The sequence below is a fragment of the Acomys minous genome, assembly GCF_964271855.1.
Source record: "Acomys minous genome assembly, chromosome: 5".
In the NCBI taxonomy this organism is placed as follows: domain Eukaryota; kingdom Metazoa; phylum Chordata; class Mammalia; order Rodentia; family Muridae; genus Acomys; species Acomys minous.
Window position 1 is genome coordinate 86,137,974 of NC_140494.1, and position 13,187 is coordinate 86,151,160.

The window sequence follows — 13,187 nt, forward strand, 5'->3', positions numbered from 1 at the left end:
CTCTCTCTCTCTCTCTCTCTCTCTCTCTCTCTCTCTCTCTTTCTCTCACATCACCACCCTGTAATGTACAGACAGTATTCAGGATAAAGAATTAGCTGGCCCCAAATAACAAAATGCAGAGGCCGAGAACAAGTGCTGATCCTTGAGTCTGTGGTCTTCGAGGCTCTGTTTACATTTAGACAGTTAGTTAGCGTGAGGATGAAAACAATGTCCAAATCCATATCCCGCTCTTCTGTGGCATCTCACCTCCTTTACGGAAGTGCCACTCCCTGGATATGTCAGGTGAGTCACAGAGGGAATGGCCGGATGCTTTGTGAGGAACAGTTGGCAATCCATGGCGCTTTCCACAGCAGATCTGAGACTATTTCTCTGTGTTCAGCTTTTCTGTTGAGTCAGATCAAATACAATCTGGGTAGAATTCTAAAACTTAGAGAATCAGAATAGTCAGATGAGCAGCAGATACTTGGCTTTCTGAAAAACATTGAGTGCAGAATTTGAGAGAAAGAAGTCTCCTTGGATTAGTCCTCCTCCACCTCTCACTGACTCATGGCTGTCTATACTAACTGCCTGGACAATGCCTGGTAGGTGAAGCTTAGGGCTTTCAGATTCAGGTTGTAATGGAGATATATTTTGCAAGCGAAGACAGAAGAGGTCTGACAATTGTGATTATGGGTTCCATAAGGTAGCAGCTGAACCTGTGTTCCTAAGTCACTCTGGAAAGAGTTTGTCAAACAGGACAATGTGGATTTTGTAGAATGTGATTCCAAAAGGGTAAGAGGACACTGAGAAGTGTTTTTCTGGCATGACAAAGGCTGCGATGAAATTGTACTCTGTGGAGTAACTGCCTCCAAGGACAAGGAAGCCAGGCTACCATCAGGACTAAGCTCCAGCTCAGGAGTATTTCCCCTGCAGGGAGAACTGAGAGAGAGAGGCTTCAAGATTTAGTCAAGATGCTTGGCTCAACTCTTACTGTTAATGAAGCCTGTGGGGGAGAAGGAGCAATCAAGATTTCTGGGAAGGGATCAGCTGATGTGAGTGTTGCTTCTTACCCCTCTGTCAGGAGAAGGAAAGAAAAAAACATCATCTACTTGGCTTGGCATTCGGGGTTTGGACATAAAGAAATTCTTGAAAATCAAGTAAAATTAGAACTTCTGTTTTGAAAACTGCACTATTAATTTTATGTGAGTGTGAAGAAGGATTTATGGTGGCTGTGATTATGCACTTGGCATGTCTCTACTTGGGCTGTTAGGATTCGCATCCTTTCTACAACGCACATATCTGCAGGGCCCGCTTCTGTCTTATGGGAGGCACCAACTCAATTGCAGTTTTTTTTTTCCGCCCTCACACTACCCAAGTGACCACTTCCTCATTTCTATTAGGTCCAAAGCTGCTCCATCCCTACAAATGGCAGTGTTGGTGACATTGTCCTAACCAGAAGGACTTTGGCCAGGTAAACAGAAGGATAGTTATTGGATAAACAGAGGCCTAAGTGTGGGTTCCTGTTTACCAGGAAACCTTTAAAGTACCAGAAATCTCCTTTAATGCAACCAGAGGCCGATACCCCCAGCAGGGACAACTAGCTCTAAACAGTCAGTAACTGTTCTAAGACTCCACCCTGCTCACTCAAAACCTTCTTGCTTTTCTTCCATTTTGCTCTCTCTCCCCAAGGAGATGGCCTTGTCAGTTTTATCCCCCACGAAACTGCTCTTTCCACCAATGTTGCTACTGAGTTGGGTGGTCTCACGGTGCCTCAGCTAACACTTTCTACTCAGACTTCCTTGATTCAGTAATAATGCTAGCTAACATCTTTGCAGCTGCTCAGCCCGCAGCCCGGGAGGTCATTCTCAATCCTTAATTTTCTCCCATCCTTTCACAGTCAGCCCCATTCCAGCATATACGGACTATATCTAAAGTCACTTCAACTGTGAACACAGGAAAGTCAGGCACAGGCCGTCACAATGCCATATCTGGGAACCCACAGCTCTACTTTTTGATTTTTCCTAATGTGATCTCTGTGCAGCAGGTGGAGGGGCTTTTTGTTTGTTTTAAATATCAGTCAAATTATACCATAGGCCTCTTCCTGGATATGGCCAAATGATATATTATCTGCTATGTTGATAATATTCTTGTACTTATGTACCAAAATCAGTTGGTCCCAGAAATAATACTATGATGCAGTTTTTTTAAATTAATTCTGTTTTCATAAATAATGAAGGTTATTTATGAAGGTTAAAAAATGTCCCCAAAGTTACAAAGTTAAGAAACACCTACACCATGATTGCTCCCTTTGTATGTGTCCTAACTGTTCCTCCTCTTTACATTTTGGAAGAGGAAAGTCTTTCTGCTCTTTTCTTAAAAAAAAAAATCCTATGTGATTTTTATCACGACTTTCCCCTCCAAGGTCAGTGAGAATTTTTTTCTCACATTTTAATAACTTTGCATATGAACTGTTGCCATGGTTGAATCCTTGGCTGTTCTGCATTATTATTCAGGAAAATAACAGAAGGAACAAGGAAAATAATCACAGCACTTCTGGGCTCAGCTTCTGTAGTTTGTTTCATACAATGAACCGTAATTGTAATTTTTCTTAAACAAATGGGATTTAACACAGAATATCAGCTTGATAATGAAAAAGTATAATGTGAAATGCTTTAGATTGATTTTGTCATAAATCTGGGAACTTAATTTTCAAGAAAATTTAGCTTGGAATGCTCTTTTGCATATCCTATTTACTTTAAATCAGATGCAGTGTAGTTGGCACGCACATGGGGATGGGAGGCTGTAGATAAAATAAAGCCTGTGTTAGATAATAAAATGGAATTTTAGTCAAAAGATCATGTTTATAACCTACTAAGTGCCTGAAAGGATACAAACCAGCTATTCAATGTAAATTTTGGCTCAACGTGTCTGCAGAAGGAGGATTATTTCCTACTCGTACGGCTACTGAGATCAGCTTCAGCAGCAGCAACAACTACCAAAATACATCACGTGTCCTTCATCTGTGCTCACAATGTGAGAGGATTTAGGAAATGCACACTGCTTCCTGTGCGATAGGTATTTGTCTTATATATTGTCTTTTGCTGTGAAGATCTAGTATGACCAAGGCAACTGATAGAAGAAAACATTTAATTGGAATTTTGCTTTACATGAAACCCCAAAGCCCACCCCAGTGACCCATCTCCTCCAACAAGGTCACACCTCCTAATCCCTCCCAAACAGTTCTACTAACTGGGACCAAGCGTTCAACCATATCAGCCTGTGAGGGCCATTGTCACTCAAACCACCCAAGTTTTATGTAGCATAGAATCATATAGGATAGAAATAATAGTAAACAAAATGGGAAGACTACATTGAGTAGTCTACCATTAAGCTGAATTTTTGAAGAACACTTGACCAGGACTGTGACAGGCGGAAGTTAGTCAGGCTATGCTAAAATTTCAGTAAATGGAATAGACAGAAGCAGGAAGGCAGGTAGATCCTGAGAATGGTGAGGTAGACGGTGCAAACTGGTATTGAGGAAATAAGGAGCTGAAATAGAATATGTCACTTCAATCAAATCTGAAAACACCATTGACAGTAAGATGTGATGTTATTTTATGTAACCCTCAACAGGGAAAAAAAAAGAACTCTGTTGACAATGCTTACTTTATTGTATTAACAGAACTATTAGAATCAACATTATATATAATACTTATGAATACTTAGACAGGAAGCTAAGAGCAAAGTACATCAGCCCTGGTAGTACGGCATTATAATCTCAGCTACTTAGGAGTCTGAGGCCGGACTATCAAACCAGGCACAACCTTCACGAGCAGAGCACACATCCAGTATGCATCGTGGGAAATGAATAATCTCAAAGTGAAAATAACTTGGCACAGCGACTTCTCTTTGTATAAAAAAAGGTGCACCACAACCCACTAAAGGTTAAGGAATGCTTTTGCCAAAATGGTGCATGGTTTCTATCCCTGACATAGGTGGTAGGGGTGTTTCATTCCATTGCTTAAAACTCAACTTCACCATGTGATGTGATTAGCTAATTGGTTCAAAGAGATGTGAGGAGAGTTGGGCCCCTGACTGTGGGGCTGGTAAAGGATGAAGAAGAGCTAGCTAAAGCTGAGGCCGTGGGATAGGAGACTTCCCCTGAGAATGTCACTCTTTTCAATAAACTCACACATTTCCCTATGTTTTGTATGTAGAAAAACATATAATTTCAATGTTGTTTTTAACAAAATATATCTTGCTCCTGAAATAAGAATTGTGACTCCCTTGGACTGAGTGTAAATTTTATTTTATTTTTTTTATTTTTTATTTTTTTGGTGAATATTTATTTTTTATTTTTTCCTCCTTTAATAATTTATTCTTGTTACATCTCAATGGTTATCCCATCCCTTGTATCCTCCCATTCTTCCCTCCCTCCCAATTTCCCCTTATTCCCCTCCCCTATGACTGTTCCTGACACAGCAACAGGCCGGTTGATCAGTGGAATCGAATCGAAGACCCAGATATGAATCCACACACATATGGGCATTTGATTTTTGACAAAGAAGCCAAATCCATTCAATGGAAAAGGGATAGCATCTTCAACAAATGGTGCGGGTCTAACTGGATGTCTATGTGTAAAAAAATGCAACTGGACCCATATTTGTCACCTTGTACAAAACTCAAATCCAAGTGGATTAAAGACCTCAACATAAAACCAGAGACACTAAATCACTTAGAAGAAAAAGTGGGGAAGAGTGTAAATTTTAGAGGTCACATATCACCAGCATCAGGCTGAAAAGGACCCACTCATGCGTCTAACTAGCAGAATAGAGCATAACAAATTAGATTTGCAGTTTTTAAACCATGAATATATCCTACTTTTCACAGGCTCTAGCATTGCTATATCTGGCCTTTTACACATTTACTTTTTGTGATGAGTAGTGTCTAAGGTAAATTATACTTGTGGCCCTTAGCACATAGATTGGCATTTCTTGCTAGTTCTTTTCAAAAGAAGATATTTCAAATCTAGGTTTGTATTCAGAGTGCCACTGCTGGCTCTGTTAGGAATCCCATGCCTCACACCCACATGACTGACAGCTCAGGCAACAGTGAAGAGGCAGAAACAACTGGTTCCTTACGGGTCTTTCATCATCATCCTATTTAATTTCTCTGGGGATTAAGTGATGTTGTCTCTTTCTTAAAAGATCTTTTCTCTTTCCTTCCTATGTAAATTGAATTAACATTAATGAGAAACAAGCTATGCATTTATAATTTGCGCCTTTTGATCCTATAGACTCCAGACTTTGAGTTTGTAGGGACAAATGAAAACCTAAACAGGAGGTTTGACAGAAGTGCAGAAATGGTCTCTGGGTCTTAGGTGTAGGATCAATTTCTAAGGCAGTGATTCTCGACCTGTGGGTCCCAACCCTTTTGAAGGTTGCATATTAGATATGTGTATCAAACTTTTACACTATAATTCACAACAGTAGCAAAATTAAAGTCATGAAGTAGCAACACAATGATTTTATGGTTGGGGTCAACACAGCATGAGGAACTGTTTTAAAAGGTCTTGGCATTAGGAAGATTGAGAACCACTGCTCTAAGGTATTGTTCGTACTGGTTTTGGACTTTTGTTTGAAGTCTCATTACTTCCTGCTTGCTGTTTTCTGTTTTCTTTGTGTGGGTGGGGGGGTTGGGGGTGGGGGATAATTCTTGGCATTGTCTCATACAATTTTTTTGCTGAGGAATTTATCCACATTTAGATCTTAGGTTTGTGTGGTTCTTACAATTCATAAAGATCGTAAAAGCTTCAGACAGTGCACCAGACACTATCTTCATTTACCCAGAGTCATCTCTAAGCAGCTTTCAAGATGATGGAATTTCCCCCAAATCTTATGAACAACTTTGTGGTGGTTTACATAGACGTGGCCCCATAGATTCATGTGTTTGAATGCTTGGCCTATAGCTAGTGGCACTATTAGGGGGCGTAGCCTTATTGGAGGAGGTATGGCTTTGTTAGAGGAAGGATGTTACTGTGGAGACAGGGCGTGGAGGTCTTAAATACTTAAGCTACTCCCAGTGTGAAACACTTCAAGTCTTGAGGCCCCTTTTGCTGTCTTTGGACCAAGATATAGAACTCTCAGCTTCTTTTCCCGCACTATGTCTGCCTGGACATGCCCATGCTTTCCATCATGGTGATAATGGATAATGAAGTTGTAAGGCAGCCCCAATTAAATATTTTTCTTTATAAGAGTTTCCTTGGTCATGGTGTCTCTTCACAGCAATAAAACCCCAACTAAGACAGAAGTTAATGCCAGGCACTGGGGTATTGCTGTAATAGACCTGACCACATTTTTCTTTGGAGGAATGTGGGGTTTGGGACTTTGGATTAGGAAAGCAGTGGAATGCTTTAAGCAGGGCTTGGTGGGCCACACTAGTAACAGAGGTTCTGCATGTGATTTGAACTGTGGGAGTCTGGCACAGAGGTTTCAGAGGAGAAGGATTTTAGTGTGTTGCCTAGAGAATGTTCTTGTGATACTTTGGTAAAGAATGTGGCTGTTTTTTGGCTGTTGCTGAAGAGTCTTCCTGAGGCTGAGGTCAAAGGGTTTAGATTAAGTGCATTGGCAAAGGAAATATCAAAATAGCGTGGTATTGACTCTGTCCTGTGGTTCACTCTTACGAAGAACATTTTGATCAAACACGCCAAGCTGAGAAAGCAAAAATACAAAATGTATGGTTCAGGGGCTAAAGGGGGAACCAAGAAGTGTAATGGAACTAAATTCTGTGTTAGAAGAGGTAAACAGATTAAAAATATTAAATGGGATTGAGGAGTGGTGACTTCGGGCTAAGAATCTGCAGTTATGAAGTAGCAATGAAAATAATTTTATGGTTGGGGTCACTACAACATGAGGACCTGTACTAAATGGTTTTAGTATCAGGAAGGTTGAGAACCACAGTGCTAGAGCAACATGTGTGACTTGCATGCAGAGGCATTTCCAGGAGGAAACATGTTGATGAATGTTGACTGTGCTCCCTGTCCAGAGTCCTAATGCCAGGGATTGTTCTCTGTATGTCTGCCTTCATAAACTCAGGAAGCATAGGGTGATGTCCTAGGCAAATGCTCTGCCAATTACTGAGATCAGCGTGCTCTGATATATGTGATATATACCTCCAATATAGTGAATATGGAGTTGAAAATACAAATCTGCCTAAATCCAGCATCTTGCTTATGCAAGATATTGACGAGAGGTAAATCTCCTTAGAGGAATTCTTACTCAATCTTTCAGCTTTTTAGCTTTGCCTTATAGCGAAGAGATTTTCCAGCAAAGATAATAAGTCCAACTGGGGTAATAAACAATTCACAAACCCCAAAACTGCTCAGTGCAAAAATGACGGCAGCTAGAGATTTCTTACTCACATGGGGGTTCAAAAATAAATGCTTGAAATTTGTATCTGGCAACCCGCAACCAGGCTTTATTCGTGTTGCTTCAAGCTTCACAGTGCTACCTTTGAGAACCTGTCAAACAGGCAGAAACGTCATACTTGAAGCTAACTTATATCATGCCTGATCGCATTTCATAGGCTAGAACCAATTATGTGTGTATGCCTGACTGCAACACAGGCTGGTAAGAAAATGCAGGAAATCTAACTCAAAGCCTGCAAGCTGCAGATGGCTTATCTGAAATATTTGGATTCAGAAATATTTTGAATTCCAGATTTTGTAATATTTACTCTTAGCATGAAATACCTTGGGGTTGGAACTCAAGTCTGAACATGGAGTTTATTCATTTTCACGTATGCTGTACAACATGAAGGAGTTTAATGTTCATCTGTGTTTTGACTGTGACATGTCCCTAAAAGTCAAGTTATAATTTTACATTTTAAATCATGTTGGTATCCTAAAAGTTTTGGATTTTGTAGCATTTTGTATTTCTAAATATATAGATGTTCAGTCTGAGGTAACTATGAATAAATGCTACAGAAAATATATATTGGCTTAATAAATTCACAAAAATACTGAATTCAGAAGTAAATGTTAATTGAAATTACACGTTCAGTTTCTTTCCCTTGAACTTATAAATATCTGGTTAAATAGTGAGACATTCTTCTGTTAAGTGGGTTGGAAAAGGCAATACTCTGATTCCTTACATATTCCTACATTTTGTAGACTCTTTTTTAGTAGAATATATTTGATGCACTCCCCCTTTTTAAAGTGATGATTTCTTGTTTTAAGTTTGTGGAGCTGAAAGCGGATAAATTTAGAAAATAAATGTGTCGGAATATTATGAACTTGCTCAAAATTCAGAGTCTTATTAGAAGGAAGAGAGTAGGCAAGAGAAGCTAAGTTGCAGAAAATGGGCTGAGACATCCTAAGAAAGGCCTTAGGATACTGTCAGTCTGTGGTGTCATCCGGAACACTGACAACTGAGTTCTCAATAACACCATTACTGAGACTACCTCTCATATATTCCAGGTTCTTTCCATGGGGCATACTGTTCAAATTCATCTCTCGCTGTGGAGGCGATACATAAAGGGAACAACTTGCTTCATTACCTTGCTCTGCATCTGTGGGACCCTTTTGTAAAGGCTGAAGTCTAGCATTACCATCTGGATAGCCCATGAGCTTGGTGCAAAATGTCTGATTCCCTTTATGAGCAGGGCTCCCTGTTCTGTGCCTGATCTGGGGAGCTATAAACACTCCAATACAAAGCATCTGTAGATACAGCAAAACTTTTGCTGCTAGGTTCTATTATTAGATTGAGTAATGTGAGGACATCACATGGCTTTTACCCATTTTATTCTACACTCATAACAAGCAAAATCATGCCTATATTTTCTTAGTGATTGTAATCAATTATTGCAGTTAACACTAACTCTTTCATGATACTTTGCTTAATAGTGTGAAGAATCCCAACTTACTCCGTCAAGAGAATTATTGCTGACTTTCTGAGCGGAAGCATCATCTCCAATGTTATTTTTATTCCCATAAGAGATCAATGTAATTACTCACTTGTAAGTTGGTGGGGTGGTAAAATCCTTCATGAATAAATTGTATGCATATCTGCAGAGAAGATATAACCATGATGGAAAAAACGCTGATGTCCCTATCAGGTAAAAGCATACTGCTCTTCGTTACTTCCACTTAGTGGGAAGCAATTAAAACATTTGACAGTTTATTAATTGCATAGCACATAGCATGACTATGCTTGTTGCCTTAATCCCCAGCTGTGATTGACGTCTTTCTGCAAGGACAACTTTATTGTAGAAGAACACAACTTCTGCACACACTCCAGTTAGAAACCAGGGAGGAGGAGTGCTGTCACTCTTGCAGACTTTTAGAGTGAAAGTAGCAGGAAGCTAATGCTTACAGAGACACAGTATTATTTTTAATGTATTTCTCTGACATGAAAGACAGGACTGGGGTTCCTACTTTGCTCTTCTACCATAAGAGCTTCATGCATGGATTTGATTGACTGTGGTTTATTTTCCTTGCTCTTTAAAGATTGTCTCTCTACTTCTACATACATGAATCTAGCAGGAAATGGTCTAGGGCTAGAAGGTAAGTTGCTGGTATTTAGCAAGCATGTGCATGGGGGGGGGGCATTATTGCAGTATCCTTTTTAAGTAAAAAGACTCTGCTCCATTTACAGTTACATTATTTGTCAAAGAGGTTATCCTTTTCCAGTTGATGATTTTTTAATATTTTTATTTTAAAAATTAAGTGGCTGTAGCTATTGTATTTGTATCTGAGTCCTCTAATCTGTTTCATTGGTTTGTTTCTATGCCAGTAGAATGCTTTCTTTGTTACTGCGGCTCTGCAGTTTAATTTGAGACCAAGTCCCGTGATACCTAGAGTCGCACTCTGTCTGCTGGTGGCTGTTTTGTATATTTGAGATCATTTGCATTGCTAGATGAACTTTAAGGTTGTTTTTATAGTTTTGTGAACTATGTCAGTGAAACTGGGTTGCGTCTGTAGACCATTTTTGTTACTACAGCCATTTTTTTTTCAATATCGATGATTCTAACGCACAAGCATGATTGCTTTCCATTGTGTGGCATCTTCCTGAGTTAACCTCAAGCGTTCTATTGTTTTTAGTTCATAGCTTTTCCACATCAGTCATTTCTGGTCCTTTTGAAGCTTTCGTGAATGGGATATATGTCCTGATTTCTTTCTTAATGAGTAAGTTATTGAAATACGGAAAAGCTACCGAATTTTTAATGACTTACTTTATTCTGCAACATTACTGGGAGAATTACTAGGTGAAAGTTTGTATGGTGCAGTTCATAAGGTCTTTCAAGGATGCAACCGTGCCACCGGCAGTTAGGGACACTTTCACTTCTTTCCCGTTTGTACGCCCAATGTTTCCTTTCCTTCTCTTGCTATTCTAGAAAAGACTTGAAGCACCATAGTGAATACAAGGAAAGAGAACAGGCATCCTGTGCCAGGCCAGATTTCAAGGTAAACTTTATGTTTGTTATATAAAGCTTATGTTATATTGAGATAAATTCCTTCGGGTTCTTGTCCTCCATGGCTTTACCACGATGGTGAATTGAGCCCTGCTGTCACATACCTTTCTTGCACCCACTGAATGGTCTTTGGCTTTGTTTATGTGTTGTGTTATATGTACTGACTTGGGTATGTTGAATAAATCCTGCACACTAGAGGTGAAAGCAGCTTAACCATGTATATGATCATAGTGTGTTTGAATTTGGTTGACAGGTATTTTGCCAGTGTCAGTAGTTCAAACTAGTTAAGTTAGTGTATCCTTTCAAATTAGAGGGATTGATGTGTCTGCAGTCACTTTCGTGACAGCACCTTTGATCTACGTCCTTCCAGCTGTCTACACGTCTCTGGTGTCTAGGGATGGAACTTGCTAGTGCAGGACTTTGTGCATTAGGGTGTGAGGGGCCCGCCTGCCTCTGCGCCAGCTGGGTACTGCTGCATTCCACAGCACTCCTGAAGCTACCCTCTGTAGGTCTCCAGACAGTGGGAGAGAGGCTGTTTTCTCTGGTGATTATATTATGTGCGTCTCAACTTCATGTCCCCAGCCACACTTCAGTTTCTTTCCCCAGCGTCTACCCTGCCCCCACAGCTTCTCTAATGAGTTGTGGGAACATTTTGCTGCAGGCCACTGCCGACCACCCTGCACCTGCTGACCTACACACGCACTGGCTTGTCGCAGCCGAGTGTCAGTTGGCTGTCAGCAGTGGCCCAGCGCTCTATTTCTGTTTTATTTACGTCTTTTTCTTGTATGACTGCTGTCTTTGTGCTCCATCTCAACTTTAGACACTGCTCATTCAGAGACAGATTCTGGTCTGCCATTTTTATCTCCCTGAAATTTGAGCCTCATATTCTTAGTTGTGTAGATGAAAATCATCTTCAATTTGATGTAGGAAATTTATTTCCTTCCTCTTTATACACGCACCACTAGAAAAGATAAACACTTCTTATCTACAAAAGTAACGTTTGTTAAAAATTTTAAAATTTCATTATGGAGCACTTCACTTGTATGACAACAATTTTATTGTGAATGTATATACAGTGATTCCTTAGGTTTAACATTAATATTTATTATGATTTATTACACATTTATTTCCTCAAGATTTTTTTCCTTTTTAATCTATTTTTAAAATGCATTTCAAAGTGCATTGCAGACCTGGCATGCATTAAATAATTTAGCATTCACATCAGTGAATAATAGTTAATATTTGTTAATGGTTCCTTAAAGTAAAATTTATGTATATTAAAATGCACAAAACTAGATTGCACAATTAATTAGTGAGGTTTGACAAATATGTATATTCCTTACATGGCCTACTCCAACTCAGATGTAGAAAATAAGCTTTCCCTGCGTACACTTTTATTTGCTTGAATTTGATCTTGTGATGATCTCCAGGTCCACGCTCCGTTCTAGCTTTAGCTATGATGGGGATACAATAAGAAGAGGAGCCGGTTGGCTTCAGCAGGCAAAGGAACTTCAGATCTGTGGTGAAGACCTCCCTCCTTCCCCACGTTGTCAAATATCCTCCCATTCCTTTATGATCTTTACTGTTTTTCACAAGCAGATGGGCAGAGGTTGTGTATCCAAAGGTTATTCCAATTCAGCTATGTACAAAATTTAACACACTCAGATGGATTTTAGCCACGATACCACACAGCTAAAAATGGCTGACACTGCTTTTAACAAGATGAAGGCACAGTTGTATTTCAGTCCATGCTTTGAACCTAGAAATTCAGAACTATTATATGTGGTGAGTACGCTTGCAGAGCGAGCATTCCCCATTCTCTCTGTGGGTTCCAATGCTTGTGCATGGCAACAGTCTTCCAAATTTGCTAAAATAGCTTTACAAATCCTGAGCTGCATCTCTCATAGTTTAACTTGACAGCCTACATTTTAAAGGTGCATAAAATTTCATAATCTCTAGCATTTTCTGAATATTGACATTTTCCACTACAATTATTGTGTTACTATTTCGATAAACTCGGAGGAATAAAAACATCATAGTACTTTGAGTCTTTAATCTTTCATTTAAGAAAGTTTTTAAAAGGGCAGGAAAGATGGCTCAGCAGTAGAAGAACCAGCTGCTCTTCCAGAGGACTAGGATTCAAATCCCAGCACCCACATGCAGCTCATGACTGTCTGGAACTCCAGTTCCAGAGGATCTGATGCTCTCTTTTGGCTTCCAAGGATACTGCATGTATGTGATGCATAGATATACAGGCTCACGAAATACTCATACTAATAAAATAATTTAAAAATTATTTAAGCCAGGTGTAATGGCACAGGCCTTTAATCTCAGCATTGGCAAGGGAGAGACAGGCAGATCTCTGAGTTCGAGGCCAACCTGGTCTACAGAGTGAGTTCTAGGACAGCCAGGGCTACACTGAGAAACCCTGTCTCAAATAAATAACTAAACAAACAAACAAACAAACAAACAAGTCAATAAAATGTCAATGAAGTTTCATCTAGTTTCCCCCCTCAGATTAATATTGTTATGGTATGTATAAATTAGTATAAAATATTTCATGGTCTTAGAAAAATAGTATTCAGTGTAAATAAAGGTTAAGGCAGATTATTTAAACTTAAATATATACCATTAGGTGTGTGTAAGTATGTTTATATGTAAGGATATTGCCTCAATACATTTTTTTTTTACATTTAAATTACATTTAAATTACATCAAGCTTTTAATTATAGGAAATT